This window comes from Vigna radiata, unplaced genomic scaffold (assembly GCF_000741045.1).
Source record: "Vigna radiata var. radiata cultivar VC1973A unplaced genomic scaffold, Vradiata_ver6 scaffold_340, whole genome shotgun sequence".
In the NCBI taxonomy this organism is placed as follows: Eukaryota; Viridiplantae; Streptophyta; class Magnoliopsida; order Fabales; family Fabaceae; genus Vigna; species Vigna radiata.
The window spans coordinates 300,087-308,035 of record NW_014543233.1 but is presented as its reverse complement, the minus strand read 5'-3'; the positions used below and the strand labels follow the sequence as shown (position 1 = coordinate 308,035).

At 34.4% G+C, this 7,949-nt stretch overlaps 1 long non-coding RNA gene across 1 annotated transcript; it reads right to left on the bottom strand.

Moving 5' to 3' along the window:
* Positions 1–1,903: 1,903 nt before the first annotated feature.
* LOC111241044 lies at positions 1,904–2,892 on the bottom strand. The gene is made up of 3 exons (XR_002666757.1): positions 2,655–2,892; positions 2,434–2,506; positions 1,904–2,343 (listed from the first exon to the last, which is right to left on the bottom strand). It is a non-coding gene; the product is annotated as an uncharacterized LOC111241044 (long non-coding RNA).
* Between the last annotated feature and the right edge of the window lie 5,057 nt (positions 2,893–7,949).

The following is a 7,949-nucleotide window of genomic DNA, read 5'->3' as shown; positions in this document are numbered from 1 at the left end:
AGTGTAATATTATCACTTATTATTTTTATTAATAATAATAATAATAGGTGATAATATTATTTTTATATGCATAATATTATTATGATATTATTATAATAATAATAATTGTTTGATTTAACCAACCTAATTAGTATAATGTAGATAATATTATCCTTAATAACATTATTATTAATAACAGCCATACAAAAAGTTGTTGGTGGGATATATTTTTACTAATTAATTAATAATGCATGTATCCTATTACTTCTTAGTGTGATATTCTTCCCTCTTCTTTTTTCTGTTTTATTTTTCTTTTCTTGATGGTTTTGCAGCGCTGGTTTGTATAATCTGGTTATACTTTTTTATTTTTTTTGTTTTGCTTTTCTATAATAGTCTATCATTTGCCTTGCTCCTGGAAATCTTTGAAACTGAGACTTCATGAACTTGTGGCAGTGATCTTAGGGAAGGTTTATGAGAGTCCTATAATTTTTTATTTATTAAAAGAATAATAGTCGCACAAATCTGTATAAAATAATAATAATAATAATAATAATAATAATAATAATAATAATAATAATAATAAATAACAATAATAAGATTATTGTAGTGAAGGGTATCTAATTATAATAATAATAATTATTATTAGTATTATCATTATTATTAACATCAATATTTAATAATGGTTTTCTTAATAATAATCCTTGTCATCATATTAATAAATGGTCCCATATTATACTAATATAGCATAATAATAATAATTATTATTATTATTGTTCTTATTATTACTACTACTAATAATAATAATAATAATATTCTTGTATATTAGTAATAATATTATAAGATAGACAATGTTAATAATAATAAGGATAACAATAATAATAGATGGTCATTATCATAAGTATAATAATCATTATACCTGTATATTTATGTATAATTATTTATTATTATTATTATTATTATTATTATTATTATTATTATTATTATTATTATTATTATTATTATTATTATTATTATTATTATTATTATCCAAACCAACGTAGCTCTAATATTATGTAGTAACTACCACACCTGCAAAACGAAACAAATGTTAGAAATTAAACCAAAATCAAAAATTGGTTACAACTAAGTAAAATTGGTTACAGACATTCATTGGTCATATGTTAGTTTTATTCCTTAACAAGTCCAATCCATCCCCCTGAGTCTTACTTCGGTAAAACACAAGACAGAAAACATTGCAATGCAATTGAGGTCATATGTTAGTTTATGGACAGAGATAAGATTTGTTGAAAGTTTTGGGACATGTAGAACATTTTTAAGAAAAATTTTGGAATATAAATAAATATCTGCATATTCTGCAGCTATAGTTAAAGAGCCATTGGCAACAATAGTTTTCCTATTGCTTGGAGGTAGGGTATAAGAATGAAAGAGTTGAAATGAGTATGTCAAATGATCTTTAGCTCCCAAATCCACAATCCAAGAGTTAGGGTTTCTTAAGTGTTCACATTAGGTTTTTCAGTGTTTTTATCTCCACAATATGAAATACTCCCTCTGTTGATTTTGGGTCAGAAATCATGGAGATGAAAATCAACAATTGGCTGTCTAATGGGTTAAAGAGAAAACAACAATAAAAAATGATATTATTGGTTTTTCTCCATGCTTAGCTCCTCTGCAAAAAATCTCCATGGCTGCATTCATTTCTCCTCTTTAGCTCTCTGCTGCAGCAATAACAACTCTCCATCAAAGATGGTATCTGCTGGATACAGTTTTTATCAAATCACTTACAAATTTTGTATATGCTTGGTCAACCAAATCCCTAGACTGACCCTGGATGTACTGCTCCAAGTTGCAAGGGTTGCAAATCTATGCAAAACATTTGCCGAAGTATTTAGCATCAATCACAAAGAGAGACTTGACAGTTGAAATAAATACATACTAGAATGAAAAAATTGCAACACTAACTTCTAATTGCTTCCAAAACAAAACCTTTATCTCATAAATATCATTCTCCATTGAAATGATTTTAACCAATCTGAGTATAGAACTGTACCTAATTAATACATTGATCTTACACCAAATTTAATACAGTTTAAAAAATTAAAATTCATGCCCAACTTGTACTACAAATGTGTGTGTGTNAGCTCAACCGGAAAAGTAAATTTTCCAAGAAAAAATTGAAAAATCATGTAATTTCAGGAACCCAAAGTGAACTAACCCAGTGCAGTTTGCAAAAGGTAGGTATCAGAATAGAGAAATTTTACTGTAACATTTATAATAGAGACAAAAATACCATGTTGAGATCCTTTCATGCCATTAGAGATACTATTNTACTTCTCTCTTTCTATGTTCCAAACTTTGCATAAATGGCTGAAAGGGTAGCAGACAAGTGTTGTACTACAATCATTACAAAGAACTTATTATTTTGGAGGAGTGGACAATTAAAAAAATTCATTTCACCTGGGAATATATGAGAGGACACCCGTTGAGCCTTTTCATTTCTTTCAATTTGATGGCAAGCTTCATCAACAAACTGCAAAAGCATTTCCAATTAAATAAATCAGGTAAGCATTTCAATTTACAAATGCAATGACAAAATAGTGTTCCTCATGGTGCTAGTCACCTACAGGGTTGAACTGCATAGATATCCAAAACTCTAGGTCACGAAGTAAATCACGTACAAACCCTGCTGCATCAGCTTTCTGACCAGATAGATAGCGCTCTGTTATTCCATGCATTGATATACAGCGTAGAGGATCAATCTTGTATGCTCAATCCACAACAGCATAAAAGTCTTCCTAAAATCATATAAAAGAGTAGTTTTGTAGCTGTATTCACTGAATTTTTAAATATATTAAACCACAGCCAACAACTCAATAAAACCTGACCAATTATTACAAACAGTGTATTCAGTCTTAGTCTNTGAACTGAAATAGATCATATTCATCTCATAAATCCAATAATGTTGGCCTTCTAAAGGCTTATGCTTCATATTAAATATTTTCTTGTATACAAGAGTCGGTGGATTCTAGCACCTAGCTCCTGTTATGAACCACTCCTTTGTCTCCCTCTTCTCTTCTGCTTATTGCAGACATCTTGTATAAAACTATTGCCTTCTATACACCTTAAGCAGAAATACTGTTGCCAAGGGGATAGGTTGAGAATTAAGACACATTAGGCTTCAATAATTTATCTTCAATTTACCCTAGATTTGGTTTCTTGAGGAACCCAATAGTTAGAGAGAGAATGAAGAAACATTGAAGATGGGATCNCCTTCACCATTATGGTTTATATTCTTAGCCACTTGGTATCTAGCGCTGATGGACAGATTAAGAGGTTGATGGTTGGTCTGGAAGGCGTTTCAGCACCTCCATTTGNTGATAACACTGTGTTATTGGAACCAGAGGTTGATTCTTCTGCCAAAGTTCTAACTGTCATAAGGTTATTCTTTGAGGCCATTTCTTGACTTAGAGATTAAATATACTAATAGAAGTTCAGTCATCATGAACAGTTATATTTAAAGCACTTTGNTTCGGCTTGATGTCAAGCTCTTCACTAATCTCTCATATAGACCATTTCTGAGTAGGGAGGTTTGTTTTAGACCCCAGAGGCATGGGGTGTCACTGTAACTTAGATCCAATAATGTGGCATTGACAGCTAAAAGTTTATTAGGAAGATCAGTTTTCGTCTTTATGGTATAAAAGTTGAAGTTGTGGCAATCTGGTTTATACTATAATAAGTGGACCCTAGAAGCTAACTCAAGGCATCATATTGTTTCTGGTTGTTTTCCTCTTGTAATTATTTTCTCAAATTACCATTTTCCTGAATTTTTAATATGCAACTAGTATGCAAAAAGTGAATTATTATGTTTAGTAAGTAAACTAAAAAAGCTAACGTATTCTGACTTTTATAAAATTTGATAGAAAAACAAGAAATATCTCCTATAAGAAAAACAGATTGCCATCAAGAAAAACAAGAAAAAATCCTATAAAGCTTTAAACTCACTGTAGAGTATTTTGGTTCATGTTGCAGAAGATAATTCACACTCATTCATGTAACCAATGCAATACATGAATCTGATTTGTGCTTGAGTAAATGATTATGGAAATTGAAACTCAACTACAAAAGAAACAATGACTAGAAAACTAAGTGAAGGAAGCAAAAGCAACATAAAAGAACATAAATAGTGTCTAGGATAAATAGTGTCAACTCAATGCACTCAAGAAAGCGAACACAAACAGACTTTGCAAGCCTCTAATATCAAAACTCAAAACATATGCATGTTCAAATCAAAAGGCCTTTTATGGATGCAATGGGGCCAAGGACAAGGGTGGATATGATATGGATGAGAAGTTACAAACCAAAGCGAAATAGAGGAGCAATGGGGAACAAGTGTAAACACATTCAAACACACCCAAAACCTCTAATTCAATCTTCTTCTTAACTCCATTATTCACAAAAAAATTTATTTTTCTCATTTTTCTGTATTTTTTTTTTCTTTTTTTTTTCATCTTGTCTACTTTCTTTTCTCTCTTTTCATAACTCAACTTTAAGAGACAAGATACATATCATATTCTCAAAAACAACACAAGAAGAGGAACCAACTAGCCAATTCTCTCCATCTCCCAAGAGACCACACTTATTCCCAAAGCTCCAAAATTCCCTAAGGTTAAGGTAATCATGGTTTTTTCACTTAGGGCTAGTGTATGAGCTTCAAAACAAAGAAATGAGGAAAGTAAAGGCTCAAAGGGGTTATCAAAGGATCACAACAAGGTTGGCTCATTTGGCTAGAGAGGCTCAACAACAAAACTTCCTTTATCACTTCCAAACATGCATATCAATCAAGAATCATCAAAAGAGTCAAGCCAAGGCATATGTGCAAGCAATCAAGAGACAAATCACACAAGAAAGAACATAAAGTGGCTCAAATCTCACATAGGGTATTTCTATCACAATCGATCACCCTCTCAAACATCATAATCATTTTTCCAAGCAAAGAAAAGCAAGGATTTCCAATAAATCAGAGTATCAATGAAGTGAAAGAAAAACTGACAACTTAATCAAAGTCCAGAAATCAAGAGAAACGTGCAAAACTGTACACAAAACAAAACAACAACTACCTAGAAAACAAAAAATTTAATGCAGAAAACATAAACTAACAAAGAAAAATCAGAGTCTCCCCCAATAGACCACACTTAAACTACACAATGTCCTCAATGTGTCACAAGCATAAGATCAGAATCATAACAATCAACAGATCAAGGACAAGGGCAATAAAAGTAAGGAAATGGGGATAAGGGAAAAGAAGAACTCCCTTGATCATGGTGGAAGTTGCCAATTTTGGACTTTTAGGGAGAGGTCTTCCACCATTGGATTCAGCAAGGAAGTCTTGAGGAGGAATTGCTTCATCCGCCAGATTTGATCGAGCAGGGAGATATCCTCCACAGCTGGATCTAAGAAGCAATGATTGTTGATGAGCGGGATCAGCTGGTGCCAATTAATCTTGAAACTGTTGTGTATACTGGCACCCTTGTCTTCCACTGTGGGTGTTTGTTTATCAAACTCATGTGTACCTCCTGCAACATGGTTAGTGCAATGTGTTTCTATAGAAATAACACGCAGAGGTATAACACCCAATTCCAGTGTAACATGTTGAACCTCAGACATACTCTCAGAACATGAATCACTTTCAAATGCAGAAACTATATCAACAACATTCATATTCAGTGCATGGAGAACAAACATTCATATGTGATAGCAAAAAGTGGTTCTCACCATGCAGAGAGGGAGAATTAAAAGCATGCTCATCAACAATACAATCATCAATAACATACCTATCAACAACATGATCATCAACTTCAGAATCAATCATAGGTATATTTACCTCCACTTCCCTAGATGTGGCTAAAGTGGTGGAAGGTGAAGCTGGTCTACCTATTTCAAATGTGGTGCTCATGTCTGCCTGGTCCTCCAATTCTTCATCAGTCTCCTCAAGTGCAAGAATGGGGACATAGGAGTGTGGGAAAGTAGGTGGCATAGTAGTGAGCTCATGACTCTGCTCCCCATCTCCTATGTGGATGTCACTAATATCATCTGGAAGCTGAACAATCTGAAATGGTGATCTCTCTGAAGCTTGAGACTGTTCCTCAATGTGCTACGTGCCCATCTGCCCCCATAACTCAAACAATGTAGGCTCAGAAGAAGTACAATGTTTAGCAGGTGCCTCTGGTTGTTGTTGTTGCCTTTGATTTTGCTCTTGTGGTTGCCTGTTGTTAAAGATGTTTATAGCATAAGCGTGAGGCACATCAAGAACAATAGGATGGTGCAAAGAAAGACAGACATCCGTATAATGGTCAGTGAAAAGACATATAGCACACAACTGCGCAACAGGTGCAGATGGAAGTGCTGGTCTTTGGTTGGATGCCAACTGTGTCACCAAACTCAAAAGAGAATCAATCTTGCTTTCCAAATTCCCATTATCAGCTGATGAAGACTGGGTAGGCTCATGAAACTGCAACTACTGTGGTTCCTGGACCGGTGGAGGCATACAAGGATTCTAGAATGATGGTTCCTAATATTTATGCTGTGAAGTATCATACCATCCCAAGTTAGGATCAGTCCACCCAGGATCGTCGCTATAACCATACCGCACAGGGGAGAAATTGTCTAGAAACTGATGCTTCAGATCTTCCCAACAAGTGACGGATCCTGGAGTAAGACAACAACACCAATCCTTTGTTGCTCCTTGTAATGAGTACTCAAATGCCCTTAAGAACATGTCTTCATCCGGGACATCTGGAGGTTTCATTAAAGAGCATAATGTGTAGAACTCCTCCAAATGTCTACGTGGGCATTCACCTGCAAAACCATTAAACTTAGGCAGCAAATGTATCAGTCCAGAGGTGAAAACACAACGAATATCCTCCTTATCAAGTGGAAAAGGCTCCCTAGGAGCACTCTCATGAGATGGAGGAGGAATCATACTATTCTCAACACAGAAATCAACATGCCAATCATAATCAGAGTAACAAGCAGGAGGAGAATCATAGACACGGACAAAATAAGAATTACTCACATAGCTAAAATAGGTAGACATGTAGAAAGAAGGGGGAAAAGAAGAATGCAATGAAAATATGCAACTAAAGCTACCTAAATGCAACACAGAATGACGAACACACAAAACAGAACAACACACTCACAACACGAGACAAAACACAACACACACTAACACAACAAAAGACCTAAAACCGAACCTTCGGTCCCCGGCAACAGTGCCAAAATTTGATGGGTGTCGCAGCCCATACAAATTTAATTGCATATTAGAAATGCAGTAGACTAGGAAGTGACTCCTAGGTCGTCTCTCAAGGACCCAACTATGGTTCGAGAATCAGGTCAGACACGAAGTGGGAGGGTTGTGAAAGGTTTTGTGAATGCGGATAAACTAAATTAAAACACGAATGCAAACTGATAATTAAACACAGATCTAAAAAAAACGGTTTCAAAGACAGAATGGAAACGGTTGGTCTTAACTTAATTACAATGCTTCATATCACGGATCAACAAAATAAAGCCGACTCGAACCTCTTGTTAAACCCCTGGCAAGTGTACCAGATCGTTATCAAGTAATATAATTGGTAAACCCAATATCGTTCTTCCCAAAGGACTCAAAGGCCTAATCTTTTGTGTAAAGTAATTGCATAAGATTTGAGAAAGGAATAAGTTTAGTGGTTTGTATGCAAAAATAAAATAAACAAGCAATGCAGTTGATTGAATTTGTTTTGAGAAACTATGGATGAATGGTGTTGTTGGGGTTTACAATTTCATGTTATCCACTCTCATATATCTACTCTCCTTCTTTATTTCACTTATTTATCTAGTTGCATGCAAACTTTCTTGGTCTACCCTTAACCCAATCCCTTGCTGAAAAGAGCCTATTATTAATTACCGGCTTGTTATCCCTAGCCTCCCCTAGTAAC